The following is a 16,521-nucleotide window of genomic DNA, read 5'->3' as shown; positions in this document are numbered from 1 at the left end:
CCCTGTCCCATCCAGTTTCACCACATTTACCCCTGCCATTAGCTCCTTCTGATTTCTTGTAAGATTAGAAGAGAAGGAATAAAATTTCATCTCGATTTGAGAAGCCAAGTTTTAATTGGCATTAGAAAGATCAGGTTGGTCACTATTCAATCATCTGTGTGGCTAATAGGCTAGTGCATGACATCTTCTTCCCTGGCGGAAAATGCAAGGAATTTTTGCAAGAAAACGGCTTGAAAGCAGGCTGTGTTGTTTGCTTAGCCTAATTTAATTAGCTTCTGATTTCCTGGCCGGCTAAAGAGCAATGAGATGCTGTTGTGTATTTTTCAAAGCAAATGAGAAGGTCTCTCTGCTCCTGGGTCGCCCAAGACAAGCTGTGTTTGGAGGTCGACTCTCCGAGGTGTTCCAAAGCCTCCCCTGACAGGCACAGTAGGATGTTAAAAGGAACTATCCAAATCTGTCTCACGTCTGAAGAAAACAGTGAGTCCTTCTGATTTTGAAAGCCTAGAAGGTCAGCCCTGGCAATTAAGGAATCAGGGGAGTCATGCTGCAGAACTTCCTTTTAGAAATAAAGAAACAGATGACTCAAGTGACATGGCTCATTACAGAACCAGGGGAGGAAGATGGCACATACCCCAAGGCCGACTTCATTCTTGATTCCGGGCGCTGTGGATGGTGAGATGACTGAGGCTGCCGTGGATGGTGAGATGACTGAGGCTTCGTCTCTATCCCCTAGGATGCACCGCGGATGGGGATGGAGGACAATCACAGACATAGAATGTTCCAGAATACTTCAACAGAGGTAAAGTGGGGTCCTGGAGAGGAGGCCTGCAGCCGTGCTGTTTGAGCTTCACCCATTCATGCATTCAGTTATTCACTCCCTCATTCATTCAACGATATGTACCGAGCCTCTGTGTCAGGCCCACACTATGCACCCAGATCCCGACAGGGCAGAAAAGGGCCCTGCCTTCCGGGCCCTTCCGCATCCTGGGGAATCCGACATTAGACATGCACACACTTGAATGGATGTTCAGGTGCAATTATGGAAAATTCTAGAAAGCGATGTAAGGTGGTATGAGAGGCCACATCAGGAGGTCCTGACCTACTCTGAGGAGTGTTGGTGTGACATGTGTGGACGGAGTGGGAGTGGTGTGCCAGGTGGTAGGGGCAGGGGGCAGGAAGGCCGGGGCCAAGGCAGCTTGTGTGAGAGGCTTTGAGGGACCATGGGGCTGGGCCAGGCCTGCCTTGTAGACGAGGCTATGCAAGTGGGTTGAATCCTAAAAGCAGTAGGAAGGGCTGACGGTCTCTAAACTCAGGCAGGGGTTGTGGGGGACGATGAGGTCGGCTGGCCGGGGTCAGCCTGGGGTGTTAGCACTGGGGGGAGGGCAGAAGACAGTGATGAAGTGGAGGCAGGAAGACCCAGGCTGGTCCACACGAGGGACAATGGAGGTTTACACCAGGGCGAGGCCAGGAATAGGACCCACTTGCATGGCGGTCCCAAGGGCAGCCTGGAGCACGGGGAAGGCCTGGTCAAGTTGCCGTCACCATTTGGCCCATCCCCTCAGCCTGTGCGGGAGCAACACCATTGCCCTTCACACTCTCTGAGAAGGGTCTTGTGGGATGGGAGGACAGTGCAGTGGGTTCATGGGTTCAAGCCCTTCGTCAGGCTCTGTACTGACAATTCACGGCCTGGAGCCTGCCTTGGATTCTGTGTTTCTGTCTCTCTCTGTCTTTCCCCCACTCACTTGCACTGTCTCTTTCTCTCTCAAAAATAAACATTAAAAAATTTTTAATAAAAGAATTATTAAAAAAAATAAAAATGGAGAAGCTAAGCTTAAAATCTTTGGTATCCACAAAAAGCCCAAATTCTTCAGCAGGCTCTGCAGGCCTCTACCCCCTGGCCTTTCCATCCCTTTCTAGCCTTTATTGACCAAGAAGTAGGAAACGCAGGGTTTTAAACCATCATGCTCCCCTCCCGCTGCCATGGCAGGCGTCATTAATGGATCCAAATGCTTTTCCCACTGAGCCCAGATACAGGCTGTCAGTGGGACTCGGGCATCGGGGTTGCTGAGCCAGATGCCACCTGCTTGCCCTCACCACGGACTCTATTCTGTGATTTGAGTGTGGGACACAACCCGGACCACGTGCACCTGCCCACTTCCTCTGCCTTCTTTGCCTGGTCACCACCGCCTGATGCAAATGTCACCTCCTCCTAAATTGGTCCAACACAGCCAATTTAGGAATTAATGACTCCCGCATCTGGCCTTAGGATTCTGCACCGGGGCTGCCGGCACCAAGTCCTTACTGAGCCAAGTGGCTCAGGGAGAGATTTATAATCGCCGTCTTATCCTTTATCGATTGGCATTTTTAAGCACAAGAGAGGCAGTGGTGAGAGCAGAAAAGGGGATAGAAAATGGGATAGATTTCATTTAGGACAAGCTTCTGAGCCAGATATTCCCGTGGCCTGGCTCTGAGGAGGCTGGGTACGTGTGGAAGTGTAGCGTTCCTGAAATATGTATGTCGAGAAGCCCAAGTGGCCAAATCTTTTCTCCAAGGGACTGAGTCTTCTTGGTTGGATATCAGTGGGAGGGATTGGACTATGAGTTCTCGCAACAGCTAACGTTCATCAATAGTGTTATCCCAGTAGACCATCTGGGGCGGCCGGAAGGAGCCTTCCTGAGGGTCTGTGCGTCCCTTCCAGCCGGTGGCGAGAGGCATCTACTGCTATTTTTTTGATGTTTATTTATTTATTTTGAGGAAGTGGGGTGGGAGAGGCAGAAAGAGAGAGAGAGAATCCTGAACAGGCTCTGCATAGCGCCAAGCCCGACGTGGGGTTCAAGTTAACAAACCGTGAGATCGTGACCTGAGCCAAAATCAAGAGTTGGCCACTCAACTGACTGAGCCACCCAGGCACCTCGTGTTACTGTTATTATCCAAATCGATAGCATAATAGTTATGAGCACAGACATGAGAACTAGCCAAGTCTGGCTTCCTCCTCTGCAAACTGCAGGACTCTGTTCAACGTTCCTAAAGCCTGAGACTTAATGTCTTCATCTGTAAAACAGAAAATGTGATACTTAACTCACGAACTTTGTGTTGGGATTAAAAGACAGAAGTATGAGATGTCTTCTGGCAGAATAAAAATAAATCAATAAACAGGCGTATCACTGCTACTGTGTTCTTATTTTTTTAAGTGTACATGTTTAATTAGTTTTGAGACATGTATACATCTGTGAACTCATCACCCAATTAAAATAGTGGACATCTGGGGGACCTGGGTGGCTCACTTGGTGAAGTGGCTGACTTCAGCTCAGGTCATGATCGTACAGCGTGAGTTCAAGCCCTGCGTCGGGCTCTGCTGACAGCTCAGAGCCTGGAGCCTGCTTCAGATCCTGTGTCTCCCATGCTCTCTGCCCCTTCCCAGCTCGCACTCTGTCTTTCTCTCTCTCAAAAATAAATAAACATTTAAAAATTTTAAACAAATAAAAAATAAAATGGTGGACATACATGTCAGCTTGTCTGGAGCCTCTTAGAGATCCCTCCATCCTGCAGCCACTGATTGACTTTTAGTCACTGGATTAGTTTGCATTTTTAAGAGTATTATAGAAGGAGAATCATGTAGAATGCCCTCTTCTCTTTGTGTATGTAACTATTTCGCACAGAATTCTATACAGTTGTTTTTACTCTGTTTCTACTTTCTCATTCTGTTTTTTCCACTTGACATTCCAGAACATTTCTCTTCATCATTAACATCAGTGTTTTGAGAGAGAGAGGGCCTGGAGGGGCAGAGAGAGAGGGAGAGAGAGAAAATCCCAAGCACGTCCACACTCAGTGCAAAGCTGGATGCCAGGCTCGATCTCATGACTGTGAGATCATGACCTGAGCCAAAATCAAGAGTTGGACGCTTAACTGACGGAGCCACCCAAGCCTCTTTAGCATCATTTTCAATTAGCAATAATCGCGCCTCATTGGCTACAATACTGTCACTGCACAAACTCTAGCATCATTTTTAATGGCTGTTTTATATTGTATGTTTTAAATTTTTTTTAATGTTTCATTTATTTTAGAAAGAGAGAGAGTCAGCCTGAGCAGGGGAGGGTCAGAGAGAGAGACACACACACACACACACAGAATCTGGAGACAGGCTCCAGGCTCTGAGCTAGATGTCAGCATAGAGCCTGACACGGGGCTCAAACCCATGAACTGTGAGATCATGACCTGAGCCGAAGCCGTAACCTCAACCAACAGAGCCACCCAGGCGCCTCTGTATTGTATGTTTTAGATGACCACATGTCATTTAGCCAGTTGGTCAGATAGATTGCTCCCCCTTTTTCAATATTAAAAACAGCTCATATAAATAAGATTATATAATTCATGATTTTTGATGTCTGGCTTGATTTATTTCACGTGATGTTGACACTCCTCCTGTTGTGTCAGCTTCTTGATAAACGTGCTTTCCTTGGCTTCCAGGACACTGTGTTCTTGGGTGTCTTCTACTTCTCTAGCTGTCCCTTCTCTCAGAGCTGGCGAGTGTGGCGTGGGTGAGGCATCCATCTTGGCAGCAAAATCTCCAGAGGTACCAAAAAGTCCATCATCAAGATACATATCTAATGGAACATTATAAAAAAAGTCAAAATGAATGCCAAAGAAGCCCATGTTGAACAAAGTGTTAACATTTTAAGTCAAGGCAGAACCTGGTGGGGTCAAGAGTGGGTGGAGACAAGGGAGGTGAGCCTTACAGGTGGAGGCTTGGATCCAGGACAGTGAGAGTTACGGCAGCCCCAGGACGTGAATCCAACACGCATTCATCTTGCTCCCCGTCTGTCACCATCCATGGTCACCAGCTTCTTCCAGGCCTGGCAGCCCTCCCCATTCCAAAGTGTCTTCATCTGAGTCAGACTTCAGATCTTAACTCATCGTCCCATACCAAAGTCCTAAACAATACTTCTCCCTCTTCACTGTTTCTGGCAGCACTGCAAGCCTGGGTGGCTAACTCTCCACTTTCTCTTCTGCCCTGTGGATGGGCTAGCCAGCATGTGGATTCAGTCCCTAATGCAGGGTGCTCTGCTCAGACAGGGGTGTGCTCCCAGCATCTCACTCTCCATAAAGTGTTTGTCAAGCCTCCTTTACTTTCCTTGATCCTAGAACTTCCCCATCTACCTGTTGCTCTCAGCAGAAGCTGTGGTGGCCCCCGGACTCACCCAATGATTATCTGATAACAAAGATATAAAGAGCAGGTCCCCTTGAATTCAGGTGAGACAGCAGGTGGACAGGGTAGGGATTCCCTCAATGAATCCCCCAAAGACTTTGTGGCCATGTACTCAAGTAGCCATACACTGGGGCAAATCAGTCATCAGGCAATGGATACAGGGTCTGGGTTGGTGCTGCACAGCCCCCCATTGGAATAAGCTATACAGGAATCAAGTTGTCAATGTCGTTCTGGTCCAGGTATGTCACACAGTGGGTGCCTGAGCCAGCAAACCCCCCTGTGGTCATTTCCTTGGGTCCTGAATGTGTTTAGGAAAGACACATTGAGGGCCTGGAAGAGCTCTCACATTGGTTCCTTGGCCTGCAGAGTAAGAGCTAGTGCTTAAGAAAGCCCGAGAACCTCCACGCCTGCCAAGACAGTAAATGAGAAATAGTATTATATTGTTCATAATATGGATTATATTATTATTCGCAGAGGTCAGGGCCACCCTCCCAGTACGGAGGCATCCAGAAGTGGTTGTCCCTGTGATATCCACACGCGATTTACCAGCCTGACCCTGCAGGAACTGTGTGGGTCAGAGCCGAAGACCTTGGAATTTAGTAGAGTCCCAGCTGCAGTTACTGCCTGATATGGTGAGTTTTCTACTATGGATTAACACAGGCTTCAGCATGTTAAATATGACTGTTCATTGGCAACTAGATATTTTTCTATACTGATGAGAAAGAAGGATCAGAACCAGTTTACATCCATGTGGGACAAAATGGTACCCATGCATGGTCTTCCTCTAGGGCCCTACTCATTCTTCTGTTGTTACAACAGTAGCCCAAAGGGACCTAGACAATCTGGACATCCTATGCGACATGGCAGTGGTTTACCATGTCGATAGCATTGTGTTAAGTGTCCTTGAAAAACTGGAAGTACTAATTCTGTGTGCTTTGGTAAAGCATATTCATTCTGGAAGGTCCAAGGGGCGTAGAGCCCAAAGAGCCAAGGGTCACATCGGTGAAGCTCTTGGGGGTCCACCAGTGGAGGGCATTGTCCTCAGGTAAAGGACAATGTCTTACACCTGCATCTCCTGCACCTGGGAAAGAACTACAACCTCTCTAGGTTTGAGAGGCACACATTCCATAATTAGGGATACCGCTTCCACCTATTTGTCAGATGTGGAAGGTTTGCATGTGACACCAAAGTAGGGAAAACCTGTGTACAGGTCCGGCCTCGCCCCTGCACTGTCCAGCCCATCAGATCCCCAAGAACCACAGGCATCTGTGGGGGAAAATGTCAGATGGAGCCCCCGCGGGCCCCACTGGGAGAGGCACGGTGCAGACTGCTGCGAGTCTAGAGCAAGGCCGTGCATCTGCAGCGGACAGCTGTGCGCTGTCTGAAGACAGCTTCTGGCATGCTGCTGGGCCTTAGTAGAAACTGTATCTGAGCATGAGACGTCATCTGAGCATGTGATCATTCACGACCTTGACATTTGCTAGGATTGGGTAGGCCCTGGGAAATGGTCCATATGGGGTTGAAGGTCCAGAGAGGACAAGCAAACTGCTTGAACAGGTGCCCCAGACCCTGGGTCATCTGCCTCTGTGGCACTGATGCTTCTCCCTCAGCTGTGCTTCTCCCTCAGCTAATGCTTCTCCCTCAGCTGTGCTTCTCTTTCAGCTAATGCTCCTCCCTTAGCTTTGCTTCTTCTTCAGCTGATGCTTCTTTAGCTTTGCTTCATCTTCAGATGATGCTTCTTCCTCAGCTGTGCTTCTCCTTCAGCTTATGCTTCTCACTCAGCTTTGCTTCTCCTTAAGCTGATGCTTCTCCTGCAGTGGACACCTTTGGCCTGGGGAGAATTCCATTTGACCAACTTAACTTACTTGGGCTGCCATAACATTGATACCATAAACAAGTGGCACGAACCACAGGGATTTGCTTTCTCACAGCTCTGAAGGATGGAAAGTCCAAGATCAAGGCTCCAGCAGGGTCAGGTTCTGGTGAGAACTCTCCTCCTGGCTTACAGACGGCCACTTTCTGGTAGTGTCCTCACATGGCACAGGGAGAGAGAGAGAGAGAGAGAAAGGAGCACTTCCCTGGTATCTCTGCTTAAAGGACACAGGTCCTATCAGATGAGAGCCCCTCCCCCCATGACCTCATTTAACCATAATTAATTCCATAAAGACCTTGTCTCCAGATACTGCTGCTTTGGGGCAGGACGTCATCAGGAGGACACAGGCTTTCAGTCTCAGCACCAGCTGACAGAGCAAGAGGGTAGTCTGAGCTCAGCTCGTGAGTGCGTCAGCTTGGCATGCGGGCAAGCCCAAATGGGCTACGGCTGACCTGCAGCCACTCAGAGATGGCCTGAAAGACAGTGACTACAGGACAGCGTCCATTACCAGAGCTTCGGGTAGTGCATCTGGCCATCTGTTTTGTGGCCCGAGGTGGGGGGACACAGCATGGCTTACGAGGCTCTCTGGAAGCTGGCCCTTACGTAACTCTTCAGCATCCTGTTTCCTGACTCCCTACCCACGCCGCACCCAGCATTTCCTCACCGGTCACTAGATATTATGAGTCTTTTCCCAGGCTGTCCCTCCACCTAAATGCCTTCTCCACTTACTCATCCTTCACGACCCAGTCCAGGTGTCCTTTCCTTACACCACCCTCCCCCTACACCTCTGCTCGCCTGGTTTTCTGCCTAATGTAAGCCTTGGCTTTGTCACGCATGCTACAGTTCATTACGAACACGGATCCCTGCCAGATCACGTGCGCCTCCAAGGCCCCTGTAGGCTGACAACTCTAAAATCTGTTTATCTGCTCCAGACCCACATGTCCAGCTGTGCACTGGACCTCATCACCTGGACGACTCACACAGTCTTGAGTTTTGCCCCTAAACGTTGTCCAGTATGCCATTTTCCAGCTTCCCTGGGTAGCTAGAGACCTTGGTGGCGCGGCATCCCGGTTCTTTCTTGCTTCCCCTTCAACCTCATTGTGCATCAGCAACGCGCACCGGTTCTAGATCCCAACTTCTCTCATCTCCACGTCTTCTCTCTCCTGGCTGCCTCCGTTCTCAGCTGCTTCTCCTGTGGGGTCATCGCCGGCTTCCCGCTGCACTGGGAAGGCTTCTGCGCTGCCATCACGCCTGGCCTTCCTTTCCATCCAGCCCCTGGTTTGCATCCTTCCTAGTGTTGGTCACCTTTTGCGATCATTCTGCCTGTCGCCTGGTGTTTGTCTGTTCCTGTCAGTGTATCCCCACGGTCAGCGTGGTGTCTGAACATAGGAAGTGCCCAACAAAAGCTCAGTGACTTAGTGCTAAAGCTGCCATTAACAGCCGGCTGAACTGTTGTTACTGGAGCACATCCCCACACAGCACTCGGACCCGGACAGAGCAAGGCCACACCAGGAGAATCAAGCGCTTATACGCATGTTTCCAAAGCACCGGTTCATGAAGTCAAAAATAGTCGTCATAAGCACAGCGCCACAGGGCTAGGGGAAGGCAAGGCAACCTGCCAGGTGGGGAGCCCGCATTGAGATGACCTTCTTGCTAGGGTCTGCTCCAGTCGCTGCCTGGAAGTCACTGGCAGGGCAAGTTCATCTGGAGATTGGAGTGGTGCTGAGAGCAGAGCCAAGGTCCTCAGCCAGGAAATTATATCCTGACTCCTTCGGTGAAAATTGTCCACTCGGCAGCCCAGGAAGGATGGGGAGGGGCTCCCCCATCAGCCCGTCTGATTAATGCCTGACAAGCTCTCCCATCCCAATGCTTACTGCCCACCATGCTTCATGATTGCCCCTTTTCCTTCTCCTGTTTCCCCTTGATAAAGTTTTTAAAAAATATTTTATTTACTTTTGAGATAAAAAGAGAGCATGAGTTGAGTAGGATCAGAGAGAGGGGAAGACCCAGAATCCAAAGCAGGCTCCAGGTTCCGAGCTGTCAGCACAGAGCCCGATGCGGGGCTCAAACCCACGAACCAGGAGATCATGACCTGAGCTGGAGTCCGACGCTTGACTGGTTGATCCCCCCAGGGGCCCCAGCCTTTTCTTCCCCCTTAAACGCAGCCACCGCCCTCCCCCCAGCACCCGCTCCTTGGGGGTCCTCCGGCCACCCCAAAGGGCCCACGCACAGAACACAGCATCCCACGCTCATTCTGGGACATTGGGCACTGAGCCCCTGAGGGAACACGTGTGCAGTGCAACAACAATGACACATTAATGACCGTCATTTGTTGATTACCTTGCAGATGTTATACCTCAAAACAACCCCGGGCTGGAACACCATCTTTGTCCATAGCCGACACCAAGAAAGCCAAGGCCCAGGGTGGTTCACTGATCCACCCAAAATGAAGTTAGCCGCGAGGAGAGAGGGGCCACACCAGGCTAGGGGTTCCGCACAGCCCCCCAGACTAAGGTCGGCTTCCCGGAGGTGTGGAGCCCGGACTCAGACAACCTGGGTTTATATTCCAGCTGTGTGACCTTGGGCAAGTTACCCAACCTCTCTGGTTTCTGTTCCTTTGTCTGTAAAGTGGAGACAATAGACATCCTACCTGCTTTGTGGAGTTGCTGTGAGGATTAAGTGACATAGACATGAAATCCTTAGATCCGTGCCTGATGACTGGACATAATACATGTTAGTTGTTATTTTTCTTTTAAGAATTTTTATTACGCAAAATATCATAGGGGGTTGGGTAAGAATTTTAACTGAAGTCAGAATTCTAGAAAGTCATGGGCGCCTGGGTGGCTCAGTTGGTTAAGCGTCTGGCTCTTGGTTTCAACTTAGGCCATGATCTCATGGTTTGTGAGATCAAGCCCTGGGCTGGACTCTGCACTGACAGCCCGGAGCCGGCTTGGGACTCTCTCTCTCTGACCCTCCCCTGCTCACACTGTCTCTCTTTCTCAATAAATAAATAAACTTTAAAAAATACATTTAAAATTTTTTAAATGTTTATTTTTGAGAGAGAGAGAGAGAGAGAATGGGGGAGGGGCAGAGAGCAAGGGAGCCACAGAATCCGAAGCAGGCTCCAGGCTCTGAGCTGTCAGCAAAGAGCCCAATGTGGGGCTTGCACCCACAACCATGAGATCTTGACCTGAGCCAAAGTTGGATGCCTAATCAGCTGAGCCACCCAGGTGCCCCTGAAAGTATATATGTATTAAAAAAAAAAAAAGAATTCTAGAAGGTCAAACTGACTTCTCCAGCCTCATTTTTTCCTGTAATGTGTGTGTTTTCTCCTGCTTTTATCTGGAACGAAAGAAGGGATACAGGTAGAGGGGCAGTGAGAGCGACAGGAAAGAGGGGGTGTCTCTAATTCCACCTCCTCTGTCCTGTCCCGAGAGGGTGGCCTAGTGGACAAGCACACTGATGTAGGACCTGGAATGTGAGTCTCAGCCTTGCCATTCATGAGCAGTATGCCCTTGCTCAAGTTATTTCACTTCCCTGAGGTTCAGTTTCTTTATTTGTAAAATGGGGACAAATAGACCCAGCCTCACTGGACTAATGGGACACTGATGACCTATGCAGAGAATGTCCCCAGGATGGAGACCCCGAGGGCCTTCAGGTCTAGGCCAACACAGCAGCGAATGTGCTCACAGATGTCCTCCTGTAGGTCTGTTTGGCTCATGTCTAGACTGCTGGGTTTTGGATAATGAGTACATTTAGAGAAACTTTGTCCCCACCACGTCCCCACCTCCAGGGAGGTCGGTGCCCAAGGCCACATCCCCACCAACACTGTGCATATGGCCTGCTGGGAAAGCATCGCCCCAAACAGCTAGACCTCCCTGTGCCTCACACACGAGGGCCTGAACCAGCAGTGAGTCACCTCCGCGCTCCCAGCACTACCCGTCTAACAGGTGCGCTGACGTCATCTGCATGCCTCTGGGATTTAGCTTCAGTGGAATCTCTTCACAGGCTCGGTCAGGCTTCCTGCTTCCACGTCTGCCATCTGCCCGTCAACATCCTTTGCCATTTCCATTGTCATTCCTGTCTTTCTTGGTAATTTCCAGAGAAGTCCCTTGTGCATGGTGGATATACAGCTGGTGCTTAAACAGCACAGGTATGAACTGTGAGCGTCCACTTATGTCGCACTGTGTATTGTGTCTTCCTTGTGAATTTCTTAGTAACATTTTTCTAGCTTATGTCATTGTAAGAATATAGGATACAATACACATAACATATATAATATGGGCTAATTAACTATCTAAGAATCTGTAAGTCTTCCAGTCAGCAGTGGGCTATTAGGGAAGGGAGTCAAAAATTGTATGTAGATTTTCAACGGTGTAGAAGGGTCGCTCCCCAACCTGCACATTGTTCAAGGGTGCACCGTGGTCACATGCCAGTTTCAGATGTTACAACTACGTTGTTGCCATCTGTCATCTACGAATTTGTCCCTGGGGCCCTGGCAGGCCACAGAATCCTCTGTGTTGATGTGCTCTCATTCGTCAGTTCACCAAGTCGATACCGGCTTGTTGTGATGCCCCTCAACAGAGGAGCCCCAGCATGGACCAGAACATTCCAGACGTGGTCTGAGCGGCGTCGTGAGACTGCGTGACTGAATCTGAAGCCTAAGTTCGGAACGACGTTGCCGCCGTTCTACGTTTTATGCCAACTTGCTGGTTTCCACCTGCAATTTCAGACTGCTGAGGTTGCTTAATTCTGACACAGAAGCTACACAGCGCTGTGGCGTCACACACACTCACTGCAGTGTGGTGGACATGTGATGGGTGGAGATGAAGGAGGGGCACCCTCCATTCTGTGTCCTGGAGAGTTACTCCCACATGTGACAACTGTACCCCATACGTGTGTGTGGCCTTCTCTTGGTGTGACTCCCCTTTTCTGTGCCTCCTCTCTGTTGACTATGGCAATGACAGCGGCACCTGTGTCATCAGGCTGCCGTGGGTGACAGATGTGTCACTACATGGGAAGCTGTAAGAGCAGTGCTTGGGGCACAGAGGAGGTGCGACATGAATGTTTGCTATGACTGCTAGTGTTAGTATTATGGTAGTATTTCTTCTACTGTTTAAGGGATATTGAAATGGAGTCTCAAAGAGTTAAAAATTCTTTCATGCTTGTTTATTTTTGAGAGAGAGAGATGAAGACAGAGCTTGAGTGGGGGAGGGGCAGAGAGAAAGGAAGACACAGAACCTGGAGCAGGCTCCAGGCTCTGAGCCGCCAGCACAGAGCCTGATGCGGGGCTCAGGCTCACGAACTGTGAGATCACAACCTGAGCTGAAGTGGCATGCTAAACCGACTGAGCCACCCAGGCGCCCCAGGAGTCTCAAAGAGTTTAAAAAACTCAACCACACTGCCAAGGACAGCAGAGCCAAGAGCGTGTGCTCCTTCCTTGGACCCTGTGGCTAAGGCCACTTCCTTCCCGAGATGTCTAGGTGTGCTGAAATCTGCCTGTCTATCTGTCCTTCACTGGGCTTTGTCTTTGGCATCTAAGGGCAGAGGGACAAAGCTACCTTTGCTCCCTGATACTCACATGTTTGAAGAGGGTGCTCATGCATTCCTGTTCCAAAGGACCCCTTCTCCCAGTTAACTAGTCCCTTCCCTTAAAGTCCACTGTGGCCGAAGAGAAGCCATTGGTTTTTCACAGGCAGGTTCAGTCAATGGTGTGGACACACACAGGAGCTCACATGCAGGTTCAGTCAATGGTGTGGACACACACAGGAGCTCACATGCAGGTTCAGTCAATGGTGTGGACACACACAGGACACGCCAAGAGTCTAACCTTGCTGGACCCCTCACTGCTCCTCTTTCTTGTCGTGTGGGCTCCAGTGATACCACGTACCCCACAGCTGCCCATTTGGGTCCCTCCAGGCTGGACCAGCCAATCACCATCTTTTCCCATGCACCTGCCGTGTCTCCACCCTGGTTTCCATTTCTCACCCTTTCTCCCCTGCAGTCCACCACTCAACAGGAAGACTGAGCATTTTATTATTATTTACAAAATGTTTGTTGAGCTCTTTATGGTCTCTCCACTGTTATCTTTACGCTCTAGTGAGATGAGCCGAAATAGGGTTTTGAGAGCCCCAAGTAAGCTCAACGTCCAGTGTGGGGCTTGAACTCATGACCCTGAGGTCAGAGTCGCACGCTCTACGGACTGAACCAGTCAGGTGCACCAAGACTGAGCCTTTCAGATGCCAGAGAGCACTGTTACCCTTCCTAAAACCCTCCAGTGGTTTCTCATTTTCCTTAGAATTCAACCCAAATCCTCTGGACAAAAATGATCCCGTAATCTCACCCCTGCCTTTGTCGTCAGCCTCAACCCCCTCCTCTCTTCCCTTTGTCACGTGCTCCAGCCACACAGCCAGCTTCTCCCAATCCCCTAAATGTGCCTCAGGGCCATTGCACTTGCTTTTCCCTCCGCTTGGAACTCGGCCCCAGCTTGGAGCTTCCTCCTCCATGGTCAGGTCTCTGCTCAGATGTTACCTTTCCAAAGGCTTCCCGTGACCATGCAATCACAAACTGTCACACCGCACCCCATAACTCTCCATCCCTGGACCACACGATGTTTTCTCCATCATTTACTATTCCTCAGCATGTATCACTACTTTCCTATCTCTGTCTTCCTCTCCAGGATGGGCAATCTCCTAGAGAGAAGAGACCACCTCTGATCCGTCCCAGGTACGCTTAGCACAGCCTGGGAGCTGGTGGCTAGGACAATGATTCTCTCCCCACCCACGAGCCCACTTGTGAATCCCCAGAACCTGTGGGTGTGTCAGGTTACGTGGCACAGGGTGGGGGAGGGGCGAAGGTCGCAGATAGAATTAAATTCGCTAATACACTGGCCCTAAAATAGGAAGATGATCCTGGATTATCCGGGCGAGTCCAGTGTAATCACAAAGGTCTTAAGAGAGGAAGAGGGAAGCAGAGAGAGAGGGAGAGAGACGTGGCCTGGATAGGAGTCTGCCCACCCCCCTGGCTCGGAGCGGGGAGGGGGCCAGGAGCTGAGGACTCGGGGAACCTCCTGAAGCTATCAGGGCAAGGGAGCGCATTCCCCCTGAGAGTCTCCAGAATGGCCCGCGGCCCTGCTGACATCTTCATTTTAGCCTGAAGATGCCCACGGCCGACTTGGAGACTCCAGAACGTCAGATAATAGATGTGCGTTGTTTCAGCCACTGCGGCAGTCCTAGTCTGGTACAGTAGCTACAGGAAACCCGCACTCCTGTTTGCTGGATGAATCAACGGATCCACCAGTGAATAGGGTCCCCGTCCCTGCAGTCCCTCTGGGCGGGTCCGAGGACTTGGAGCCCGGGGCCGAGCCAGCTCCAGCCCCGGGTCCCATGGAGCAGGGCAGCACCACATCCCCCCCAGCTCCCTGCGGCTCCCGTGGGGTCTCGAGTGTGAGAAAAGGCGGCACATGGCCTTTGTCTCCTGGGAGCTCGTGGTGAACAGGCTCCCCTGAATATTCACAAGCCCCTCACCTGTGACCTGTGTGTCCCGCCTGCCTCTGCGCCCTCGGTCACCTGCGTGCTGGTTGCCGTTCATCTCGGTGTGGCCCTGTTTTGTTCTTTTTCTTTGTCTTTTTTTATTTTATTTTATTTTTTTAATTTTTTTAATGTTTTATTTATTTTTGATACAGAGAGAGACAGAGCATGAGAGGGGGAGGGGCCGAGAGAGAAGGACACAGAACTGGAAGCAGGCTCCAGGCTCTGAGCTAGCTGTCAGCACAGAGCCTGACGTGGGGCTCGAACCCACGAACGTGAGATCTGACCTGAGCCGAAGTCGGAGGCTTAACCGACTGAGCCACCCAGGCGCCCCTGTCTTTTTTTTATTTTAATTTTTTGTAAATTTTAAATGATTATTTTTGAGGGAGAGAGAGACAGACAGACAGAGCACAAGCAGGGAAGGGGCAGAGAGAGAGGCACAGAATCCAAAGCAGGATTCAGGCTCCGAGCTGTCAACAGAGAGCGTGACACGGGGCTTGAACCCACAAACCCGCAAACCCGCAAACCGTGAGATCATGACCTGAGCTGAAGTCGGACGCTTAACCCCTGAGCCACCCAGGCGCCCCTATTTTCTTTGTTTTTAATGCCATCCTGGAAACATCCTCCGGGATGTACTTTCCCACAGGAAAGTAGCACATGTGGATGGGTAGCATTCATTTTAAGTTTATTTACTTATTTAGAGAGAGAGAGAGTGCACACTCGAGCGAGCGCAAAGGCAGGGGAGGGACAGAGAGAGAGGTGGGGAGAGAGAATCCCACCCAGGTTGCACGCTGTCCGTGCAGAGCCTCACATGGGGCGTGAACTCAGCCTGTGAGATCATGACCTGAGCTCACATCCACAGCCGGACGCTTCACCGACTGAGCCACCCAGGCGCCCCACGTGTGGGTTTTTTTTTTCAAAAATACTTAGCTTTCTCAGTCACGTTACTGTATCACCCCACTGGCCTCACAGGACCGCCTTCACTGTTTTCCTTCCCCCGTTTTACAGATGAAAGAACTGCAGTGTCACTGATCACTAATTCACTTTCCCACTTCATGAACCCTTGAATAAACCGTCCTTGAGGGCTGTGGACGTGCGGCCTTGTGTTCAGATCATCACGCCCGGCTGCTGCCCCCCGGATGTGCCCCGGTTCCTGAGAATCCAGGGTGTGAAGACGGGTGCAAACTTCGGTCGGCACCATACCGAGAAACGCTCAGAACTCTGGCCTCTCGCTCTGCCCACTGACCCCCCCCTGCTGTTTACACACAAGCTGTGGCCACAAAAACACAAGACGGCTACTCACCACCTCCGGTCTTGCGCTCAGACCTGCTGCCTCTCATGGCCACTTGGAACTAAGTGGAGCCACATGATACCCATGAGCTTCCTGCCAGTTGGACAGCCAGCCCTACCTCCGAGGTAGGACTAGTCTCTCAAGAGTCTCTCTGAAGTCCCGTGGCCTTTTCAGGGAGAGTTGCCTCCAGCTGTTTGTCCAATCTGCCGGCTGGACTCCTGTTGCCCCTTTAAGGCTCCTCCCTGATCTGACGGCAACACCCCTCCTTTCCCGGGATGAGAAGTTAGTTTCCTTAGTGACTCACTGTTTCCCCATCCCAACCAGGGTTTCGCAACATTGGCACTGTTACGTTTTAACGATAATTCTGTGCGTTTCAGGATGTTTATTGGCATCCCTGGCCCCTCTGCCCACTTGATGCTGATGGCACACTGGCACCCCATCCCCTCATCCTCCACCCCCTTGTGAGAACAAAAAAGCATCTCCAGACGTTGCTGAATGTCTCCTGAAGGTCAAGGTCACCCCAGGGTTATTTCTGTCTTTATGTCACTATTTCAACTGGATCGAGTGATCTGTACTATTCTCCCCACGCCTCTCTATCACCCATTCTCTGGTTGTGGATTTC

The 16,521-nt window shown here is 50.5% G+C and overlaps 1 protein-coding gene across 2 annotated transcripts in view; it reads right to left on the bottom strand.

The window, feature by feature from the left end:
• Positions 1 to 16,159, bottom strand: part of SLC2A9 (solute carrier family 2 member 9) — a 236,485-nt gene extending 220,326 nt beyond the window's left edge. For both annotated transcript variants that reach the window (XM_029948675.1, XM_029948667.1), the window contains exon 1: positions 15,912 to 16,159. The gene's annotated coding sequence lies outside the window, so the exon portion shown is untranslated. The remainder of the gene's footprint in view (positions 1 to 15,911) is intronic.
• Positions 16,160 to 16,521: the final 362 nt, after the last annotated feature.

The sequence above is a fragment of the Suricata suricatta genome, chromosome 1 (genome assembly GCF_006229205.1).
Source record: "Suricata suricatta isolate VVHF042 chromosome 1, meerkat_22Aug2017_6uvM2_HiC, whole genome shotgun sequence".
Taxonomy (NCBI): domain Eukaryota; kingdom Metazoa; phylum Chordata; class Mammalia; order Carnivora; family Herpestidae; genus Suricata; species Suricata suricatta.
This window is presented reverse-complemented; position numbering and strand designations above follow the sequence as displayed.